General features: G+C 43.9%; 1 protein-coding gene and 1 pseudogene across 1 annotated transcript in view; both read right to left on the bottom strand.

Annotated features, from left to right (window-relative positions):
• LOC124718757 overlaps window positions 1–22010 on the bottom strand; it is a 578644-nt gene that overhangs the window by 542294 nt on the left and 14340 nt on the right. The window lies entirely within an intron of this gene.
• On the bottom strand, window positions 10508–10625 carry LOC124719149 (annotated as a pseudogene).

Here is a 22010-nt window from a genome sequence, read left to right as displayed (position 1 = left end):
ACAGGCGAAATTCCCTCAGACTTCAAGAAGAATATAAGAATTCTAATCCCAAAGAAAGCAGGTGTTGACAGATGTGAAAATTACCGAACTATCAGTTTAATAAGTCACGGCTGCAAAATACTAACGCGAATTCTTTACAGACGAATGGAAAAACTGGTAGAAGCCGACCTCGGGGAAGATCAGTTTGGATTCCGTAGAAATATTGGAAGACGTGAAGCAATACTGACCCTACGACTTATATTAGAACTAGATTAAGGAAAGGCAAACCTACGTTTCAAGCATTTGTAGACTTAGAGAAAGCTTTTGACAATGTTGACTGGAATACTCTCTTTCAAATTCTGAAGGTGGCAGGGGTAAAATACAGGGAACGAAAGGCTATTTACAATTTGTACAGAAACCAGATGGCAGTTATAAGAGTCGTGGGACATGAAATGGAAGCAGTGGTTGGGAACGGAGTGAGACAAGGTTGTAGCCGCCCCCCGATGTTATTCAATCTGTATATCGAGCAAGCAATAAAGGAACAAAAGTAAAATTTGGAGTAGGTATTAAAATTCATGGAGAAGAAGTAAAAACTTTGAGGTTCGCCGATGACATTGTAATTCTGTCAGAGACAGCAAAGGAGTTGGAAGAGCATTTGAACGGAATGGACAGTGTCTTGAAAGGAGGATTTCAGATGAACATCAACAAAAGCAAAACGAGGATAATGGAATGTAGTCGAGTTAACTCGGTTGATGCTGAGGGAATTAGACCAGGGAATGAGACACTTAAAGTAGTAACGGTTCAAATGGCTCTGAGCACTATGGGACTTAACATCTATGGTCATCAGTCCCCTAGAACCTAGAACTACTTAAACCTAACTAACCTAAGGACATCACACAACACCCAGTCATCACGAGACGGAGAAAATTCCTGACCCCGCCGGTAATCAAACCCGGGCGCGGGAAGCGAGAACGCTACCGCACGACCATGAGCTGCGGACAGGTAGTAAAGGAGTTTTGCTATTTGGGGAGCAAAATTGCTGATGATGGTCGAAGTAGAGAGGATATAAAATGTAGACTGGCAATGGGAAGGAAAGCGTTTCCGAGGAAGAGAAATTTGTTAAAATCGAGTTTAGATTTAAGTGTCAGGAAATCGTTTCTGAAAGTATTTGTATGGAGTGTAGGCATGTATGGAAGTGAAACATGGACGATAAATAGTTCGGACAAGAAAAGAATAGAAGCCGGCCGCTGGTGGTGGAGCGGTTATGGCGCTACAGTCTGGAACCGCGCGACCGCTACGGTCGCAGGTTCGAATCCTGCCTCGGGCATGGATGTGTGTGTTGTCCTTAGGTTAGTTAGGTTTAAGTAGTTCTAAGTTCTAGGGGACTTACGACCTCAGCAGTTGAGTCCCATAGTGTTCAGAGCCATTTGAACCAAGCCAAAGAATAGAAGCTTTCGAAATGTGGTGCTACAGAAGAATGCTGAAGATTAGATGGGTAGATCAGATAACTAATGAGGAGGTATAGAACAGAATTCTGGAGAAGAAGAGTTTGTGGCACAACTTGACTTGAAGAAGGGATCGGTTGGTAGGACATGTTCTGAGGCATCAAGGGATCACCAATTTAGTACTGGAGGACAGCGTGGAGGGTAAAAATCGTAAAGGGAGAGCAAGAGAAGAATACACTAAGCAGATTCAGAAGGATGTAGGCTGCAGTACGTACTGGGAGATGAAGCAGCTTGCACAGGATAGAGTAGCATGGAGAGCTGCATCAAACCAGTCTCAGGACTGAAGACCACAACAACAACGTTGACTTCTTCGTGACCAAATTCGCCTGACGTAAATGCTATGGAACCCATTTGGGTTGCTATTGGGCGCCATCACTGTATACGCAAATCAGCGGCCCGTTACGTAAGCAAAATACATTACTTATGCGTAGGGAGCTAAGGCCTCATACCTCCACAAATCTACCAACAAACTGTCGGATCCCTGACACACAGAATCAGCGATGATGTATTTAGTTCCAAAGAGGGACAAACAAGCTAATAAGCAACTTTCCTGACAGATTAAAACTGTGTGCCGGATCGAGACTCGAACTCGGGACCTTTGCCTTTCGCGCAAGTGCTCTACCATCTGAGCTACTCAAGCACGACTCATGACCCGTCCACACAGCTTCAGTTCTGCCAGTACCTCGTCTCCTACCTTCCAAACTTCACAGAAGCCGTCAGGAAAGTTTCATATCAGCACACACTCCGCTGCAGAGTGAAAATCTCATTCTGGAAGCTAATAAGGAGCTGTTAATTCTGGTTTGAGTATACATTCATTTTCGCGTTTCTGACAGAATGAAAGGTTTTTGATTCGTCTAATATAATTATATTCAGCAACATTCGATGTTATTTAGATACGAGAGCGCATAGTCTCAGGAATGAGGTTATTCGGTTGTGAGACATCTGCCGAAACCTCGAACTCCTGCGTGTGAAACAACTGGCAATCACTTTAGTGTTCTTGCTGTTTTTCTGCGAATATGTCGCGGATTGCGATGGTCTGCTAGCACACAACGCGACCCGTCACTTTTACGGCTATTGTACGCCGACAGTGGCGTCTGTGTCGCCTGTTGTTCTGGCGTCCTTCGGCGCTTGGCACCGTTTAGCAGGTCAGCTGGGGGAATCGATTGTCGTGATTGAATCGACGGCCGAACACGGCAGTAATGAACCTGTCCCGGCCAAGTAGTCGGCTGAACCTGCGCACGTCATTCTAACTTAATCAGACCACAGGTGATACTGACTGCGCATTATGTCGTTATGTCGAAAACAAACGTTTCTGTCAGGTGAACAGTGGTCGCAGCTACTTCCAGGTGACTTCTGGAATAATGTTTCAGTCATCTTTGTAAAGGCAGCAGAGATTCAAATTGGTAACATGAGAATGCCAATTAGAAAATCTTAGATTACAGAAGAGACACTGACTTTAATTGATGAAAGAAGAATATATAACAATACAAGAAATGAAGCAGGCGGAAGGGGATACAAACGTTTAAGAAATCAGATTGACAGGAAGTGCAAAATGGCTAAGCAGGAATGGCTAGACGACAAATGTAAATACTTGCAAGTATATTTCACTATGGGAAATATAAATACCACCTACAGGAAAATTAAAGAGTTCTTTGGGACAAAGAAGACAAGGAGCTCTGATAGAAAACCAATCCTAAACAAAGAGGGGAAAGCTGAAAGGTGGGGGGAGTATGTAGACCGTCTCTGCAAGAGAGGTGAACTTGAAAGAACTGTTATATAATGGGGAATAAGACGTAAATCAAGATGATATCGGATATGCAGTACTGCGAGAAGAATTTGACAGAGCTCTGAAAGATCTGAGTAGAAACAAGGTACTGGTGGTACACGATATCCCGTCAGAACTACTGATAGCTTTGGGAGAAACAGCCATGAAAAAACTTTTTCATTGGTGTGCAAGATGTATGAGACACGCGAAACGGCCTCAGATTTCCAGAAGAATGTAATAATTGGAGTTCCAAAGAAAGCAGGTGCTGACATGTGTGAAATTAAACGAAGTATCAGATTAACAAGCAATTGTTGAAAAATATTACCACAAATTTTATAGAAAAAAGGAAAAAATTATAGAACTAGACCCCGGGGAAGAACAGTTTGGATTCTGGATAAAAGTAAGAACACACGACGCAATACAGACCCTACGACATCTCAAAAATGTTGTGTGATGTCCTTAGGTTAGTTAGGTTTAAGTAGTCCTAAGTTCTAGGGGACTGATGACCATAGATGTTAAGTCGCATAGTGCTCAGAGCCATTTGAACCATTTGAACATCTCAAAAGATACGTCAAGAAAAGTCAAGCCTACGTTTATAGCTTTTGTAGACATAGAGAAATCTTTTGACAATGTTGACAGAAAAGTCTCTTTGAAATTCTGAAGGTAGCAGGCGTAAAATTCAGGGGGCCTAAAGTTATTTACAACTTGTACAGAAAACAGATGGCAGTTATAAGAGTCCATGGTCATGAAAGGGAAGCAGTAGTTGAGAAAGGAGTGAGACAGGATTTTAGGCTGTCACGAATGTTATTCAATCTGTACGTTGAACGAGCAGTAAAGGAAAAAAAAAAAGAAAAATTTCGAGTAGGAATTAAAGATCAGGGAGAAAAAATAAAAACTTTGGTGTTTGATGATGAAATAATTCTGTCAGAGACAGCAACGGATTTGGAAGAGCAGTTGAACAGGATGGACCGCGTGTTGAAAGGAGGATATAAGATGAATATCAACAAAAGCGAAACAAGAATAATCGAACGTAGCAACATTAAATCAGGTGATGCTGAGGGAATTAAATTAGGAAAATGTTCGACTGCTGCCCTGGCCAGCACATTCTCCAGATCCCTCACCAATTGAAAACGTCTGGTCAATGGTGGACTAGCAAGTGGCCCATCTCAATACGCCAGTCACTGCTCTTGATGAACTGTGGTATCGTGTTGAAGTGGCATTGGCAGCTGTACCTGTACACGCCATCGAAGCTCTGTTTGACTCAATGCCTAGGCGTATCGAGGCCGTTATTACGGTGGTTGTTCTGGGTACTGATTTCTCAGGATCTATGCATTCAAATTGAGTGAAAATGGTTCAAATGGCTCTGAGCACTATGGGACTCAACTGCTGAGGTCATTAGTCCCCTAGAACCTAGAACTAGTTAAACCTAACTAACCTAAGGACATCACAAACATCCATGCCCGAGGCAGGATTCGAACCTGCGACCGTAGCGGTCTTGCGGTTCCAGACTGCAGCGCCTTTAACCGCACGGCCACTTCGGCCGGCTGAGTGAAAATGTAATAACATGTCAGTTCTAGTACAATATATTTTTGAATACCCATTTATCATCTGCATTTCTTCTTGGTGTAGCAATTTCAATGGCCAGTAGTGTAGTCACCTAATTCTGCCTCTTAACAATAAATATTTTCGGAGAAAAAAAAATTGGGGGTATTAGTTATTGAACGATGCTTATTCGTTCATCCGGCGTATGTGGTTGCGGACAAACACACGGATTATATTCATCTGGTATTTAAGAATGATATCACTTAGCGACTTGCTAGAAAGCATGTAACTTCAAACTTTTACACGAGACTTTTTCTCACTGACACTTTCACCCCACCCTCATAAATAGAAGAAAGGAAAAAAGTCTATCGCTTCCTACATTTCACTGTTGATGGAGTGAAACAGCGCCAGGGATGTATTTTTAATCTATTAATTCTTTATTATCCACGCTATTCGCAACACAGTTTGCAGTCGGTATCCACATACTCTGCTGAATGTACCTGGAAAATTATATCATTTTATGGCACTAGTTCAGCAGATCCGACGCCATAAACACGAAAAAAGACTACTTTTTGCTTAAAGCGGAAGCCAAATTCCGCAGAATATACACTCCTAGAAATTGAAATAAGAACACCGTGAATTCATTGTCCCAGGAAGGGGAAACTTTATTGACACATTCCTGGGGTCAGATACATCACATGATCACACTGACAGAACCACAGGCACATAGACACAGGCAACAGAGCATGCACAATGTCGGCACTAGTACAGTGTATATCCACCTTTCGCAGCAATGCAGGCTGCTATTCTCCCATGGAGACGATCGTAGAGATGCTGGATGTAGTCCTGTGGAACGGCTTGCCATGCCATTTCCACCTGGCGCCTCAGTTGGACCAGCGTTCGTGCTGGACGTGCAGACCGCGTGAGACGACGCTTCATCCAGTCCCAAACATGCTCAATGGGGGACAGATCCGGAGATCTTGCTGGCCAGGGTAGTTGACCTACACCTTCTAGAGCACGTTGGGTGGCACGGGATACATGCGGACGTGCATTGTCCTGTTGGAACAGCAAGTTCCCTTGCCGGTCTAGGAATGGTAGAACGATGGGTTCGATGACGGTTTGGATGTACCGTGCACTATGCAGTGTCCCCTCGACGATCACCAGTGGTGTACGGCCAGTGTGGGAGATGGCTCCCCACACCATGATGGCGGGTGTTGGCCCTGTGTGCCTCGGTCGTATGCAGTCCTGATTGTGGCGCTCACCTGCACGGCGCCAAACACGCGAACGACCATCATTGGCACCAAGACAGAAGCGACTCTCATCGCTGAAGACGACACGTCTCCATTCGTCCCTCCATTCACGCCTGTTGCGACACCACTGGAGGCGGGCTGCACGATGTTGGGGCGTGAGCGGAAGACGGCCTAACGGTGTGCAGGACCGTAGCCCAGCTTCATGGAGACGGTTGCGAATGGTCCTCGCCGATACCCCAGGAGCAACAGTGTCCCTAATTTGTTGGGAAGTGGCGGTGCGGTCCCCTACGGCACTGCGTAGGATCCTACGGTCTTGGCGTGCATCCGTGCGTCGCTGCGGTCCGGTCCCAGGTCGACGGGCACGTGCACCTTCCGCCGACCACTGGCGACAACATCGAAGTACTGTTGAGACCTCACGCCCCACGTGTTGAGCAATTCGGCGGTACGTCCACCCGGCCTCCCGCATGCCCACTATACGCCCTCGCTCAAAGTCCGTCAACTGCACATACGGTTCACGTCCACGCTGTCGTGGCATGCTACCAGTGTTAAAGACTGCGATGGAGCTCCGTATGCCACGGCAAACTGGCTGACACTGACGGCGGCGGTGCACAAATGCTGCGCAGCTAGCGCCATTCGACGGCCAACACCGCGGTTCCTGGTGTGTCCGCTGTGCCGTGCGTGTGATCATTGCTTGTACAGCCCTCTCGCAGTGTCCGGAGCAAGTATGGTGGGTCTGACACACCGGTGTCAATGTGTTCTTTTTTCCATTTCCAGGAGTGTACATACCCAGTGTTTCACAATGAGCGCACTTAGCGACTCCGAACAAACTTCAAGCATAATCTGAATTTTCGCTTGCATGCTTAACGTCAAGTATTTAACACATTAACTCATTTGTAAAGTAATCAGACGTCTAAAGCATTGTACATTGGCGTTCGATTTTGTAAGGAATCGGGAGTTCACTGCTATACGCTAATATTATCTCGTCCTCTTGACGTTCAAGGTCAGTAGAAGCACATTTTTCCCGAATAAAATATTTCCATTGTGCGATTCAAACTGCACAACGGATACACGACGGTGGTAAGACACTTTGATGAATGACGTTACTCTGAACTCGGGACGTCAATGTATTGCGTTCATTCCGCTACAAACTTTTTTTTTTCACTCATTACGTGTCGCCTTGTCTTGGAAGGCGGAAGCACGTCACCAGCTAGCGCCGTCCACCTCATTCTTCGCCCGCCGGCAGTGTTTTAATGTTTGACGAGAGCATGCGGCCGTGAATCGAAGGTGAGGCAGGATCGATCCAGCTGTCGCTAACCGATTCATTTGCGGAAAGCCGACCTGTGTGCCACTGCCGGACGCACGAGGCATTGTGAAGCAGCGGCGGCGGCGTTTCGACACGACGTTTGCAGAATTGCACCACCGGAAACGGAAAATTTTATTACAGATATACAATTGAAAACAATATACTTTTTTAATCTTTCTTTTACTTCCGTAAATTTGTTGAATGAAGAGAGCGTTTTCCACTTGGACCCCATTTACTAACATGGGGAGACCACGACGTTGGCATCACAGATTTACTTCAGTCTTTGTACACCTTTAGTACACCATTAATCGGAGGCTTACTATCTCTGGCCCGAAAAAAGCATGTTCTTTGAGAATTTTTTTCTCGGTATTTATTATAGATATCAGTGTAAAATTTGGTTAAAATGTTTATTGATATTTCCTCTACAAACTGGAATTTTTTTCAACCGGAAATGTCAAAAAGCAAATGCGGAAGTGCCGTCGGAACGAAACAAAATTTCGATGTAGATTTCCACGTGCGGTTTGTCACAGGACAGCCGGCTCGTCTGAAATTAAAACTGAGTTGACGTTAGCGAAATATATAAGATTCTTTAGGAGTTGTACCTCGCTTATTTCGACCATAGGAGACAATATGGCGGCCATTTGAAAAAAATAGGGTTTTTTTCATCGATTTTCCGACTTCGTCGGCCAAGTAAAAATATTTATAGTTTGATGGATCGGAATGAAAGTGGTACAAGTCCTAGACAATTTAGTAGCTTCGTCGGAAACAAAGAATCATGCCAATCGGTTCAGTAGATTTGAAGTTAAGATACCGCGCGATAAAAAAAAGTCATTTCGAGAAAAACGCGTTTGCAACTTTGACTACATATAACTGCAATATTATGCAACGTACTTTCAATCTGCTATTCCGGGTCAATAAACTAGTCCATCATCTTCCTCATAGAGGGCGTTCTGCTCGATCTGTGCCATGGTGCTCTGCTCCAGAGCCGCTCGTACGGCCGGTGACAAGCGGTGTTCGGCCGCTTGAATCCGGTGGTCGTCCGAATGCTTGGCGAACTGAGTCCCAGGGTGACGTCCATCGTTGTCACGGTCTTCAGAATTGCTGAATACCCTTCGTTGAAGCTGCTAACTGCCAGGAAAGTCGCAGTCTCCACAGTCTTCGCACCAGAATGCAAATGCTTGGGGGCTAACTTCCAAACTCACGCGTTCAAACTTTCATTGAATTTTGTGTGTTTCCTCCCAAGCACCGGCATAATAACTCGTCCTCCGAAAGGGCCTCGTAGATCGGATGAATCACTTTTTGAACTTCTTTGGAGAGCGGCTCGTCGTGTTGATATTCGTCCAGATGTCCGGCAGGCTCTGCAATGCGCCACTTGCACCTACTAGTTTTCCCAGCTGGAGAATTCTGGTGTTGTGGGTGGCCATCCGTCGAACACTTGTGGAAATACGTTGCCCAAGTTGCCTTCTTCATCTGTTCCACCGAACTGGAACCCGTCGGACTGCCAAGACGCAGTACGTCGTAAGCTCGTTGATCACTTTATCAGTTTTAGTCATGGGTAAGCACACAGAATAATTTTTCGCGGCTGTAAAGTCGAAATTCCCGAAAAGAACTGGTGTGTGAAAAAGGCCGTTTTTAGACAGGTACATTTTATATTCAACGGCGAATAACAAACATTTCCGTTCCGTATTCGGAAAAACCGTTTCAGGGGTGGATTCTAAACACTTTTACAGATCCAACAATGCAATTTAAAAAAATAGATTTTTTGAACCAAAAGATAGTATACCTCCCCTTAAAACAACATAATTTGCTAGTAGTAAGGGCTACTACTCTGCCAGTTGCGAGAAAATAGCAAGAGAAGTTTTTCGCGTCTATTATGTAACTGACGTATCCCTGCGGAGATATCGCCCGTTAGATGTCAGTGTGTTCATGTGATTAGTGTTCGCGCTTAGGACGATGCGACGGTTCGAATCCCGCTACCACTAACATTTTTAATCTACGTCTTTTTCATCAGCGGTCACATTATTTAATTTATATGACATTTGAAAAGTAATATCTTGTATAATGAAGAAAAACCACGTGCATTTTCACGAAGGTGTAGCGAATTCGATATTTTATTTGACTGTTTACTATTTGTAATTAAATTATCAAGGACGAGGGGCGGGTTTGGAAAGCCCAAGTTAAACGTCGATAAATAATTATGCGAATGATGCTATTCCCAATCACTAATATAGTAACGTATTATTTGCTAATGATTTATAAGCACTCCGTGGCCTACCGGGACCCTCCGACCGCGGTGTCATCCTCAGTGGCGGATGTGGATAAGAGGGGCCGGGGGACAGCACACTGCTCTCCAGGTCGTTATGATGGTATTCTGGACCGAAGCCGCTACTATTCGGCCGAGTAGCTCCTCAATTGGCAACACGAGACTGAGTGGCAACAGCGCATGGCGGCCCGGATGATCACCCAACCAAGTGCCGACCACGCCCGACAGCGCTTAACTTCGGTGATCTCACGGAAACCGGTGTATCCACTGCGGCAAATGATTTATAAGACATGATTTTTTTAAACAGTATCCGACAGTCATAGGCAGAAAAACACAAATAAATTACGTATTACAAGGAGCGAACAACAAATAATGCGACACATTTTTTCTGGTTTTATTCAGGATTCCAGTACACCGTATTATTCCCCACTCTTACTGAATGCTCCTTGTACTATTAATTGTACAAGGAGGCCAATGGTCCATATATAATTCGAAAGGCACTCTGCCAGAGATGTGGACGAGGGGCGGGTTTGGAAAGCCCAAGTTAAACGTCGATAAGTAACGATGCGAATGACGTTATTCCCAATCACTATTACAGTAAGTCACAATGTGCGAGACCACAAGAGTAGCGTACAAATTAGTTGTCGGGTGTGTTCTCGACATGACTCGTTGCAGGACGGTACTTGTCATACAAATATAAACTAAACTCCGTTCTAACAGGCCTTGGGAGGCCCAGTGGTACCGACCGGCCGCCGTGTCATCCTCAGCCCAAAGGCGTCACTGGATGCTGATATGGAGGGGCATGTGGTCAGCACACCACTCTGTTTACGAGACCGGAGCCGCTACTTCTCAATCAAGTAGCTCTTCAGTTTGCCTCACAAGGGCTGAGTGCACCCCGCTAGCCAACAGCGCTCGGCAGACCGGATGGTTACCCATCCAAGTGCTAGCCCAGTCCGACAGCGCTTAACTTCGGTGATCCGACGGGAACCGGTGTTATCACTGCGGCAAGGCCTTTGGCTGTCATATACATATGGGAAGCATATGTTGAAAAGACATCTACTACATCTATAAGTGCAGTTTTGTCGCATTTACAGGGAATGTTCAGAGTTTCTAAGCGAAAATACACTTCGTTGACATTTTGAAAAATTTCTCTTCCTTACGATAGTTTGGAAGCAAACTATATATGACCAGTTATGAAAGAACTGTACATTAATAATTAAATTTAAGTGGGACTCGAACCGTCGCCTCACACGCTTTCATGTTTCGTAGCACGAACGCTAACTCTTTTTTTTTTTTTTTTTTTTTTTTTTTGACCGTGAGTATATGAATATATGAATCTAAAAGCAAGCCATTTTTTATGAACCAGCCAATCATGAAATGCAATAATTTATCAATCTATCACGCTGCCGATTCCGCTTTTTATTTATTTGTTTATTTATTTATTTGCACAGGGAACACACTAAAATATACACCCAAATGGCAGTGTATTCCTTCAAAAAACGAAAATATTCTCATTTTTTCCAAAACACTTATTGAAGGCAATCAGTTAAAATAAAATAAGTCATTTCGACAAAAACAAAAGGCTGAAATCAGAAAAACGTATAGGAAGGAATGGGGCGTAAATTAGAACGTGCCCACATCCGCTTGACCACAATGAAATCAAACAATTGCTACTAAGCACACATACATACGCCACATAGTAGACGCGTAAAACTTCTCTTGTAATTTTCTCGCAGTTGCCGGGGTAGTGCACCTTGCTGCTTGCACATTATGTTGGTTTAATGGTCTACTAAAAAAATGGTTCAAATGGCTCTAAGCACTATGGGACTTAACATCTGAGGTCATCAGTCCCCTAGAACTTAGAACTACTTAAACCTAACTAACCTAAGGACATCACACACATCCATGCCCGAGGCAGGATTCGAACCTGCGACCATAGCGGTCACGCGGTTCCAGACTGAAGCGCCTAGAACCGCACGGCCACACACGCCGGCGATCGAATACCGTTCAAATTTTTTAACACATTTTTTTCCAACTCTGGCCACAATATTTCATATATAAGACATATGAAATGTAATTTAACTAAAATACACATGTATTTACTTCAACGTTAAATGATTGGTTTATGTGGGGGGAGGCGATCAAACAGCGAGGTCATGGGTGCCAACGGATTACGGAAGGATGGGAAAGGAAGTTGGCCTTTCCCTTTCGTAGGAACCATCTCGGCATTAGCCTGAAGTCATTTAGGGACTTAACGGAAAATCTAAATGAGAATGGCCGGACAGGCTCTGAGCCGTCGTCCTCGCGAATGCTAGTCCAGGGTGCACTGCGAGTCCACTGCATTACCTCGCTGCTCGGTAATGTTTTCTGAATTTGCATTCTTATCTGCCGGATTACTGAATGTAATTATTACAACAAATTTTATATTTGTAACTACACTACAGGCCATTAAAATTGCTACACCAAGAAGATGACGTGCTACAGACGCTAAATTTAACCGACAGGAAGAAGATGCTGTAATATGCAAATGATTAGCTTTTCAGACCATTCCCACAAGGTTGGCGCCGGTGCCGACATCCATACGTGCTGACATGACGAAAGTTTCCTACCGATTTCTCGTACACAAACAGCAGTTGACCGGCGTTGCCTAGTGAAACGTTGTTGTGATGCCTCATGTAAAGAGGAGAAATGCGTACCTTCACGTTTCCGACTTTGATAAATGTCGGATTGGAGCCTATCGCGATTGCGGTTTATCGTATCGCGTCATTGCTGCTCGCGTTGGTCGAGATCCAATTACTGTTAGCAGAATATGGAATCGGTGGGTTCAGGAGGGTAATACGGAACGCCGTGCTGGATCCCAACGGCCTCGTATCACTAGCAGTCGAGATGACAACATCTTATCCGCATGGCTGTAACGGATCGTGCAGCCACGTCTCGATCCCTGAGTCCACAGATGGGGACGTATGCAAGACAACGACCATTTGCACGAACAGTTCGACGGCGTTTGCAGCAGCATGGACTATCAGCTCGCAGACCGTGACTGCGGTTACCCTTGACGCTGCATCACAGACAGGAGCGCCTGTGATGGTGTGCTCAATGACGAACCTGAGTGCTCGAATGACAAAACGTCATTTTTTCGGATGAATCCAGTTTCTGTTTACAGCATCATCATGCTCGCATCCGTGTTTGGCGACATTGCGGTGAACGCACATTGGAAGCGTGTATTCGTCATCGCCATACTGGCGTATCACCGGCGTGATGGTATGGGTGCCATTGGTTACACGTCTCGGCCACCTCTTGTTCGCATTGACGGCACTTTGAACAGTGAACGTTACATTTCAGATGTGTTACGACCCGTGGCTCTACCCTTCATTCGATCCCTGCGAAACCCTCCATTTCTGCAGGATAATGCACGACCGCATGTTGCAGGTACTGTACGGGCCTTTCTGGATACAGAAAATGTTCGACTGCTGCCCTGGCCAGCACATTCTCCAGGTCTCTCAACAACTGAAAACGTCTGGTCAATGGTGGCCGAGCAACTGGCCCGTCACAATACACCACTCGCTACTCTGTGGTATGCTGTTGAAGCTGCACGGGCAGCTGTACCTGTACACGCCATCCAACCTCTGTTTGACTCAATGCCCAGGCGTATCGAGGCCATTATTACGGCCAGAGATGTTTGTTCTGGGTACTGATTTCTCAGGATCTATGCACGCAAATTGCGTGAAAATGTTGTCATATGTCAGTTCTAGTATAATATATTTGTTCAATGAATACCTGTTTATCACTGCATTTCTTTTTGGTGTAGCAATTTTGATGGCCAGTAGTGTACTTAGCTGCGGGCGGTTTGAGGCGCCATGTCACGGATTGCGCGGTCCCTCCTGGTGGAGGTTCGAGTCCTCCCTCGGCCATGGATATGGGTGTTGTCCTTAGCGTAAGTTAGTTTAAGTGGTGTGTAAGTATAGGGACCGATGACCTCAACACTTTCGTCCATTAGGAATTCACAAAGATTTGAACTTTTTTTCTCTCTCTTTTTTTTTTTTTTTTTTTTTTTTGTAGCTACCTGAAGGTAAACGAAAAAAGTTTCCGCGACTCCTTTTTGGACTGTTTTTCCCTGGAGTCTTGTTTGAATGTCGAAATAGGGACTGATGACCCTGTAGTTTCGTCCCTTTACTCTCCAGACCAAAAGGAAGTCTATCACAGGAAACAAACGCATGCATAAACAGACGTTTTGCTGCCGCATTATGCGTTGACTCTTCATAAAATTCGTCACAGGCAGTAGTCGAAGCATCGGGAGTCACCTATATTTTTGTAGTTATAATTTAAATCATCTGATTTTCAAAAAAAAAAAAAAAAAAATTCGCTTGTACACTATTGTTCGCGCTAACACATCCTAAGATTATTTGTACAGTACCCTTATATTCTGGCTTATTGTAACTCGTCTATTGTTGAATAAAGTTGTTTACACCTTTAATTATCGATGTCCGACTTGGCCTTCCAAGCCGGTTCCTTGTCCTTGAGACGCATCTGCGGGCCGAAGCGTCCAGGTGCAAAGCATTTCGGGTACCTCAACCGACTGCCGGTGCAAGGGATTTCGAAAATCACGGCAGGTATACGAGTACATTTGCAGGAAAACGTCATGCATTAGGACGTTTATTTCTCGATATATATATATATATATATATATATATATATATATATATATATATATATATATATATATATATATATATATATAATATTTGTTGTAAAAATTAAAATCTGTGAACAGCCCAATATCACTGGAAACGCAATAAAAGTTCATGCAAAGACAAATGTCTTTTGTATTACATTATCTGTCAAATGTCATCTGTATCAAAAAAATACACATTTGGAAAACAAAAAATAACTGGGTCTCGATCCCGTGATCTAGCATTTATGGAGCTTCAAGGGTAACCAGTTGATCGCCGGTACAGAAATTTATAGGACGCGTAAAATTTCTCTTTAGATTTTTCTCTGGATAACGTAAGTAGTACGCCTTAGTATAGTACATATACATTACCTTGTACTAATGGACTGTTAAAAGTGTACTGACTTTAAAATAAAACCGTGATCCAAACGCCGTGGCCTCCGCCTGTTAGTTACACAATTATTTTGAACTTAAAAAACGCAATTTCGATTGTTTACCTGCATAAAACTGCACACTACGCTACCACAAGGACATGGGGATGCAAAGGTATAAACGTAAGATAACGAAAAAACCCTAGTGCAATCCGTTTGACGACGGGGTAATTGCCCGGAATATTTTAATAATTATGAGGCGGTGATAGTTCTGACTTATCAGTGTACATTATGTGATCAAAAGTATCCGGACATCCCACAAAATATACGTTTTTCATATTAGGTGCGTTGTGCTGCCACCTACTGCCAGGTACTCCATATCAACGACCTCAGTAGTAGTTAGACATCGTGATAGAGCAGAATGGGGCTCTTCGCGGAAGTCACGGACTTCGAACGTGGTCAGGTGATTGGAGGTTATTTGTGTCATAAGTCTGTACGAGAGATTTCCACACTCCTAAACATTCCTACGTCCACTGTTCCCGATGTGATAGTGAAGTGGAAACGTGAAAGGACACGTACAGCACAAAAGCGTACAGGCCGACCCCATCTGTTGACTGACAGAGACCGCCGACATATGCAAAGATCAGCACATTCCTCAAACTGGGGAACTATCAAGAATGGGGTTCCACAAGGGTCAGTCTTGGGTCCTTTGTTGTTCTTGATATATATTAATGACTTGCCATTCTATATTCATGAAGAGGCAAAGTTAGTTCTCTTTGCTGATGATACAAGTATAGTAATCACATCTGACAAACAAGAATTAACTGATGAAATTGTCAATACTGTCTTTCAGAAAATTACTAAGTGGTTCCTTGTAAACGGACTCTCACTGAATTTTGATAAGACTCAGTACATACAGTTCCGTACAGTGAATGGTATGACGCCATTAATAAATATAGACCTTAATCAGAAGCATATAGCTAAGGTAGAATATTCCAATTTTTTAGGTGTGTCCATTGATGAGAGATTAAATTGGAAGAAACACATTGATGATCTGCTGAAACGTTTGAGTTCAGCTACTTACGCAATAAGGGTCATTGTAAATTTTGGTGATAAACATCTTAGTAAATTAGCTTACTACACCTATTTTCACTCATTGCTTTCATATGGCATCATATTTTGGGTAATTCATCACTGAGGAATAGAGTATTTATCGCACAAAAGCGTGTAATCAGAATAATAGCTGGAGTCCACCCAAGATCATCCTGCAGACATTTATTTAAGGATCTAGGGATATTCACAGTAGTTTCTCAGTATATATACTCTCTTATGAAATTTGTTATTAACAGCCAAACCCAATTCAAAAGTAATAGCAGTGTGCATAACTACAATACTAGGAGAAAGGATAATCTTCACTATTCAAGATTAAATCTAACTTTGGCACAGAAAGGGGTGAATTATACTGCCACTAAAGTCTTTGGTCGCTATCCAAATAGTATCAAAAGTCTGGCAGATAACCAACAAGTATTTGAGAAGAAATTAAAAGACTTTCTGAATGACAACTCCTTCTACTCCATAGAGGAATTTTTAGAAATAAATTAAGAAAAAAAGAAAAAACAAACAAAAAATTATGAAAAAAACACAAAAAAAATAAAAAAAGTTGTTATATTAACTTAAGTATGTTGTTAAATAAACTTAATTATGTCATGTACTGGAAAATTTGACTCGTTCCACATCATTACGAAATATCGTATTCATGAACCATGGAACTAGTATTAATCTAATCTAATCGAAGAGGGTCGTAATGTGTAATAGGCAGACATATATCCAGACCATCACACAGGAATTCCAATCTGCATCAGGATCCACTGCAAGTACTTTAACAGTAAGGCGAGAGCTGAGAAAACTTGGATTTCATGGTCGAGTGGCTGTTCATAAGCCACACATCAACCTGGTAAATGCCAAACGATACCTCACTTGGTGTAAGTAGCATAAACATTGGACAACTGGACAGTGGAAAAACGTTGTGTGGAGTGACGAATCACGGTACACAATGTGGTGATCCGATGGCAGGGATCAGATGCCTCGTGAACGTCACCTGCCAGCGTGTGTAGTGCCAACAGTAAAGTTCGGAGGTGTGGTGCTATGGTGTGGTCGTGTTTTTCATGGAGGGGGCTTGCACCTGTTGTTGTTTTGCGTGGCACTATCACAGGAGAGGTCTACATTTATGTTTTAAGCATCTTCTTGCTTCCCACTATTGAAGAGCAATTCAGGGATGGTGATTGCATATTTCAACACGATGGAGCACCTCTTAATAATGCACGGCCTGTGGCGGAGTGGTTACACAACAATAACATCCCTGTAATGGACTGGCCTGCACAGAGTCCTGACCTGAATTCTATAGAACACCTTTGGGATGTTTTGAAACGCCGACTTCGTGTTAGGGACCTTCTGTGCTGTTTGGGAAATACGAGAGTCGTACTGAAAAAAAAAAGACATAGATAGTTCGGTCAATGAGGATTGCAGGTTTGAGTCCTGGTCCGAAGGACAGTTCAAATCGGGCATGAAGTTTGAAGATACGGGCAGTTTGCCTTCATACGGAGTGTAAAGACAAAGGTGTGTATCGTGTGGCATATTTTTGGTGTGCAGTTAAAATGGGTCGTTGATACCAAATCAGCAGGTTTTTTTAAACGCTAACACTGGTACTTCCTAAGTTTTGTGGACAGATGACTGGAGCGAATGTTAAAGTGACTGTTTTGCAAATTGGAGACTGAGGCTAAGAGTTTGGATACACGCAGCGAGAACGTTTAAAAGACAATGTAAAATGTGGGGGACAAACGTTAGTATACATGCGTACGTATACCTATGGCCACAGATCGTATAGAGTGACGCAACACAATAAGATTTTGTGAGTAAATGAAGTTTTCCCACTCTTAACTTTTAGCGTAAACTTCTGAAAATGGTATTTCACGTTAGCAGTACAGGAGCACTTTATCATATGTCTTCAACTGACAAAAGTAAAAATGATTTTATACAAAATTCGTCGTTTGCGATGTTATTTCGAAGATGGCTCTGGCATAGGCACGTTTGATATTTGTATTTTTACTGTCGGGCAGTTGCATAGTAGGAAGACAAGAAGAATTGAGAGGATTTTAAACGCGATTATTCTAGACGCAGTGGCGAATAGTCATCGGGATAATTGGTAAACACGCTAGCGCGTTAAATGCTTAGAGAGGATATGAAATAGGAATCATTATTTTAAGCCTGGCATAAACGCTGAAGACGTCCATATTAAGCCGTTGGAAATGTTATTAGTGAATGACAGTGTAAAAATGACAAGAAGAAGAGTAAGGTGGACTAGAGGCATATGTTCCAAAGTATGAAACGTTCATCGGGGAGGGGTGGTATTAAAAACCGCTATTACCCCGTGACACCGATTTCCGGATGAAGACGTAAACATGTAAACTCTCATAAATACTCCGAATATGTGTTTATTTGATATACCTGTGTGGACAGGCCCGTATGAAAGCTCGCTCAGGGTGTGACGCAATTGTCCCGGCAAATAGACACACAGACACAACAGTTTATCGTGGTCGTTTAAGGACGGCCATTACACAGGGAAGTGTTGGTCGCCAGTGAGTTGACACAGAGTAATCCGTTCCGGTTGATAACCCCAGTTACCTTTGTGACAGTGTTGTACAGATAATATCCGCGCATCAGTGCAATTCGGTCTGACAATACCAAATTTGTTCGGTGACGTTGCTTCTGTCGAGTTGGAAACTATTGACAATTGCACCGTTCCCTCACCCTTTCACTCAGACGCTGACAGGACGGAATCACGTCTATGGGAGACGACAACGAAAGATAAAAAAAATTAACAGAATAATTCACAGGTCGACAAAACTTCTTCATCACACGACATATCGTACAGGACTGTTGCTATTGCCCTATTGTGACTATTCCTGTGCCGATAGGCAGCTCAAGTGTGACAGTTTCTAAACATTAGAACGCCGGCCGCTGTGGCCGAGCGGTTATAGGCGCTTCAGTCTGGAACAGCGCGACCGCTACGGTCGCAAGTTCGAATCCTCCTTCGGGTATGGATGTGTGTGATTCATTCTGGTCCTTAGGTTGGTTAGGTTTAAGTGGTTCTAAGTTTTAGGGGACTGATGACCTCAGATGTTAAGTTCCATAGTGCTCAGAGCCATTTTAAACAACAGAATGACGCCTTGACTCGGCAGATTAAACAGAGTAAACATACACACAGTTACCACATACGGGTAAATCGTCTTATTCGAATCGATTGCAGCATCTCGGTTCCAAATAAATCACCAACAGGGAAGTCCATAGTTCGTGGTCTAGTGGCTAGCGTTGCTGGCTCTGGATCACGGGATCACGGGTTCGATTCGTGGCCGGACTGGGGATTTTCTCTGGCCGGGGACTGGGCGTTTGTGTTGTGCTCATCATCATCATCATCATCATTCGTAACAGTGGCTAGATTCGATTATGAAAAAAATGGACTGTACAGATATTGGGACTTTGAACGGGCGCTGATGACTGTGCAGTTGAGCGCTCCACAAACTAAACATCATCATCATCACCAGCAGGGAAGCATTTAAGGGTCTGCGGAACGATAGACTGAGATCCACCATGCCGCGAAGCACAATTGCGACGAATGATAGCTATTGATATGGCGCGCGCCGCTATCCTGTGATCTTGTTTAGAGCGCACGCTACAATCGTTTATAGTTCGCTGTTCTGGTGCGGGTGGCGCTCCGGTGGTGATTTGCTATTACTATTACGTCGCTGGCGTGTGTTTGCGGTGGTCGGCGGAAAGCGAGAGGGTAGTCGGTTTTCCGGGGACTGGACGGAACGTGAAGTTCGCTCTGCCTGACCTGCTGGTGACTAGCGCTAAAGCCGTCGGCACACGGACCGTACTGTCGAACGTTAACGTCGAGCTCGCCAAGTTCAACGTGCTGCTGAACGCTCAGGAACGATGTGACTTGTGCATACGGTACGTGGGCCCCAACCTGGTATACGCGATCGCAACGCACTCCAGCGGCAGCTGAGGGATGTTTCTAGTTCGTAAATCACACTGTTTACTCAACGGGCGCGCGTAAAATTCCCACGTTAGCTCTATTAATACGCACATTTCTTCCATCGTCCACGAAAAGGAAAGTACCATGTCCAATCAACAAGAACATAGACATATAGAAGTTCCATTACAAACAGTGCGGTACAAATTTGGAACACTTCTCCGCATAAGATAAACATTATTTCATCATTCCCAGCCGGCCGAAGTGGCCGTGCGGTTAAAGGCGCTGCAGTCTGGAACCGCAGGACCGCGACGGTCGCAGGTTCGAATCCTGCCTCGGGCATGGATGTTTGTGATGTCCTTAGGTTAGTTAGGTTTAACTAGTTCTAAGTTCTAGCGGACTAATGACCTCAGCAGTTGAGTCCCATAGTGCTCAGAGCCATTTGAACCATTTTGAACCATCATTCCCACATTTTAGTAACCCCAAGGTCAGTCTTACTTGATCACTGTTCCTGCCCAGTAGCAGAATCATTTCAACATGTGAATTACGAAGCGTAAAAGAAGACGGAGCAAAGTATCTTTATACAAGTAGCGCAAGCTGTCCTATCGATTAAGCCAGTCGAACAATGTCACCCCTCAAAAAAAGGTGAACTTGTATTTACATAACATCAAATATTATAGTCTATACTTTTATTAAACTAATAATAAAGTACCAGAACCTAATAAAAAAGCGAATGTTAGGAAAAAATAACTGATTGTGTCATGCGCGAACCACCGCCCCAACAAAAAAAAAAAAACCCATTGTAGGACACTGTCGCTATTCATTACGCTAAACCAGCATCACACCTTTCGTATCTAATCATAGTGTCTTACCGCTTGCTAAAAACCTTAATCGCAGATACGTTACTAACTGAAATTTAATGGCAACAAATTGTACCAAGAAAAATGCGTTTTGGGTGGATCTTCAGTGTGTCGCTGCCTTCAAATAGCCTACTCTCATTATGCGCAAGTTACAATAATTCTTTTGCCACGAATATGATGTTTCTCATCGTTTTATTGGAACGAATCACACAGTTAACAACAGGTTTTCCAGTGATTCTCAATTTGCTGATGCTCAGAAACGGCATATATGCATATAGGTTTGAAATGAATGCCAATATGGCGCCTCACAACTCTGTGTTGAAGGGAGACGGCGTGCTTGTGACGTAGGTGGCGTTGTGCCATCTCATTGGTCAATGCTCAGACGTACGTTCAGAATATCTGACACGCCAGATATTGCTCTGTACGTTCGGTAAGACTCCCCAGCGTGCTATTCCACGGTATGACGTCAGAAACTCGGCACGCTCAACGCTCAACGTTCGGATGCACGGTCCGTGTGCCGACGGGTTAAGGTGGTTGTGCCTCGAAATATGAGCAGAGTGGTCTGGGGCGGAGGCGACTCGCCGCTGTGCTGGCCATGCGGTGGTGATTGCTTGGAGTCGGCGTACTCGTTCTGCCTGCTTGTCCGATGTGGAGGTCCGGTGGGGTCCTGCGACACTCTGGCCCGGAGACCACTAGTTGCTGAATTTTGGAGTCGTCTGCCAGGTTAGGGTGTGGTCTCGGTTGGCTCGTCAGATTTTCCGCTGGAAGCTCCAGCAGCGGTTTCTGATGTGGCACGGCGCTGTTGGAAATTTTTGCTGTGTGTGTGTGTGTGTGTGTGTGTGTGGGGCACGTTACGACATTTGTTGGTACTAATTTATTTGCTCAACTGGAGTATCTTTTGGTTATCCCGCTGAGTGGGTCGTTGCCCACCCGGTCTGCTGAGCGTTACCTTTGGTGGTGCCTGTTCGCCGCTTTTTGAAGGAATTCACGTAGGTGGTTCCTGTTACCTGCCCGGAGTTGCGTTCATGTATGGTATATTTGGTATAGCGTCCCCAGTGAGGTAATAAGAAAACACTTAAAAAACAGTATTTATAAAGAAGAGACACTAAAAAATTTTATTTCATAATGTACCCACAAAATAATAATTTCTCTGTGTAAGTTTCGAGTGCAAAGAAATATAACAAAATGATCTAAAGAGACGACAAGATACGCTCTTTTGTTAATTTTTTAGTCGTCTTCACTTCTTCTCTTGTCTTGATTGCGTGTAGACGGACATCTTGCGAGTGCTGGCAAATGTAAGCATATTTGTATTAATTAAGCAGATAATATATTGATTTAATATCATTGTTCACTTTTAATTTGTAAGAGGTGACCCCGACTTGATTTACGCCTTCCTTTGAATTAACCTGCATTCGAGTAATTTACGGTTCAACAATCGCAGCGGCCGATGCAGCCAACGACGCCATTACGT

This window comes from Schistocerca piceifrons, chromosome 10 (genome assembly GCF_021461385.2).
Source record: "Schistocerca piceifrons isolate TAMUIC-IGC-003096 chromosome 10, iqSchPice1.1, whole genome shotgun sequence".
Lineage (NCBI taxonomy): Eukaryota > Metazoa > Arthropoda > Insecta > Orthoptera > Acrididae > Schistocerca > Schistocerca piceifrons.
This window is presented reverse-complemented; position numbering and strand designations above follow the sequence as displayed.